General features: G+C 40.3%; 1 protein-coding gene across 1 annotated transcript in view; it reads left to right on the forward strand.

Moving 5' to 3' along the window:
* Positions 1-2,500, forward strand: part of LOC143103012 (ubiquitin carboxyl-terminal hydrolase 22-like) — a 36,262-nt gene that overhangs the window by 29,363 nt on the left and 4,399 nt on the right. The gene's annotated exons all lie outside the window — the stretch shown is intronic.

A 2,500-nucleotide genomic window follows, 5' to 3' on the forward strand; every position in this document is an offset into this window, starting at 1 on the left:
GTCTTTTGTTTTGTTTTACTTAAAATAGCGGGAACAAGTTGAGTTTGCATAGTGGGAGCAGATAGTTACATTGTTTCTATCAGCGGACCAGTAGCCCATAGGCTGAACCAGATCTCGTTGAAAGACGAAAAAAAATCTCTCTCTTCTCTTAACTGCGTGTAAATAAGAAAAAGGCAGAAAAGGCCAATATTATTTTCCTTTGTTTCACCTGAATACAGAAAATAATTGGCGACCCCACGGAAGTTTTTGGCGACCCCATTTGGGGTCGCGACCCCTAGTTTAAGAATCACTGCCCTAAACAACCACAACAAGTGTGTGTGTCCTTTATTCCCTAAACAACCACAACAAGTGTGTGTGTCCTTTATTCCATAAACAACCACAACAAGTGTGTGTCCTCTATACCCTAAACAACCAAAACAAGTGTGTGTGTGTCCTTTATGTGAACTTCCCGTTGAGCACTACATCCATTGCGGTACATTGACATAGAGTTCTATCGAGATGACTGGTCCTCCTCAAGTTAGGAACGTTTATTTAGGGTTTTGGAGTTATGGGTCTTCCTCACACCTGTGTGTGCGTGTGTGTGTGTGTTTAATATTACTATGGTGTAAAACCGTGTGTGTGTGTGTGTGTGTGTGTGTGTGTGTGTGTGTGTGTGTGTGTGTGTGTGTGTGTGTGTGTAATATTACTATGGTGTAAAAACGTGTGTGTGTGTGTGTGTGTGTAATATTACTAGGGTGTAAAAACGTGTGTGTGAGTGTAATATTACTATGATATAAAAACATGTGTGCGTGTGAGTGTAATATGACTATAGTGTAAAAACGTGTGTGTGTGTGTAATATTACTATGGTGTAAACAAGTGTGTGTGTGTGTAATATTACTATGATATAAAAACGTGTTTGTGGGTGTGTAATATTACTAGGGTGTAAAAACGTGTGTGTGTAATATTACTGCGATATAAATACGTGTTTGTGTGTGTGTAATATTACTATGGTGTAAAAATGTGTGTGTGTGTGTGTAATATTACTATGGTGTAAACATGTGTGTGTGTGTGTGTGTGTGTGTGTGTGTGTGTGTGTAATATTACTATGATATAAAAATGTGTGTGTGTGTGTGTAATATTACTATGGTGTAAACACGTGTGTGTGTGTGTGTGTGTGTGTGTGTGTGTAATATTACTATGATATAAAAATGTGTGTGTGTGTGTAGGCCTGTCACGATAACAAATTTTGCTGGACGATAAATTGTCTCAGAAATTATTGCGATAAGCGATAATATTGTCGTTCTGAGAATTTTCCTCAGGAAGAGGAAGACGGCCCACTTGTGTTTTTTTTTCCCCAACTGGGAAAACTGCAGCGGATGATTGTGTTTTAGATGCATGCATGTTTGTTGTGTTGCCGCTTTTAATTGCGACTGTTTTCCAACAAATGCGACACACCGACTCGCACACGTTCAGTGGTTCACCACGGGCATTCGGTTTAAATCCGAAATGCTCCCACACTGCAGCTGTCGCGTTTGGCTTAGATACCAATTCCATCTTTTTTGTCTTTATTAGGCGTAGCCTACTGGAACTCCCAACTAGCTTTCTCTCTGCCTAGTGCCTACCGGTATACTTCTCACGCGGCTCTTTAGCTGCACTCTGTGGTAGGCTACGCCAGTAGTCCCGCCTCCCCACACACCATGCGACTGACAAGTGACTGACATGAGGTTCACTCATCGTTACTCTAAGGACCCGAGAGAGAGAGAGGGAGAGAGAGACGAGGAAAACAAACAAGCATGCAAATGGCATTTATCGCGGCCAGAAAAATTATCGAGCTAATTTTAATTATCATGCGATTAATTGATTTATTGAATATCGCGACAGGCCTATGTGTGTGTGTGTAATATTACTATGGTGTAAACACGTGTGTGTGTGTGTGTGTGTGTGTGTGTGTGTGTGTGTGTGTGTAATATTACTATGATATAAAAATGTGTGTGTGTGTGTGTAATATTACTATGGTGTAAAAACGTGTGTGTGTGTAATATTACTATGATATAAAAACGTGTGTGTGTGTAATATTACTATGATATAAAAACGTGTGTGTGTGTGAGTGTAATATTACTATGATATAAAAACGTGTGTGTGTAATATTACTATGATATAAAAATGTGTTTGTATGTGTGTGTGTGTGTGTTAGGGGTCGACCAATTATCGGCCTGGCCGATTATTAGGGCCGATATTTAGCATTTTTATAATAATTGGTATCGGTCATTTTTTCCACCGATAAGCCGATATTGAAATGGATAAATAATGAAACGCGCTACTTTGTCTGTAAAGCGTCTCTCACTCCCTGCATTTGCTACTCTGTGGTCAAGAGCATTGTCCCGCCCACTACACCGTCTGATTTGTTAGTCAGCACGAATGCAGCCAATCAGGATCGAAGACTGAACACAGACAAAGTTTAGGATTCTCACTGAGGCAGACTGGGCTTCAGCTGTAGCCTACGGAGCTATTTTCGAAGGT

This window comes from Alosa pseudoharengus, unplaced genomic scaffold (assembly GCF_046254945.1).
Source record: "Alosa pseudoharengus isolate Yale_2024_CS ecotype anadromous, Long Island Sound unplaced genomic scaffold, YU_APseudo_1.1 YU_APseudo_1.1_scf_4, whole genome shotgun sequence".
Classification (NCBI taxonomy): Eukaryota; Metazoa; Chordata; class Actinopteri; order Clupeiformes; family Clupeidae; genus Alosa; species Alosa pseudoharengus.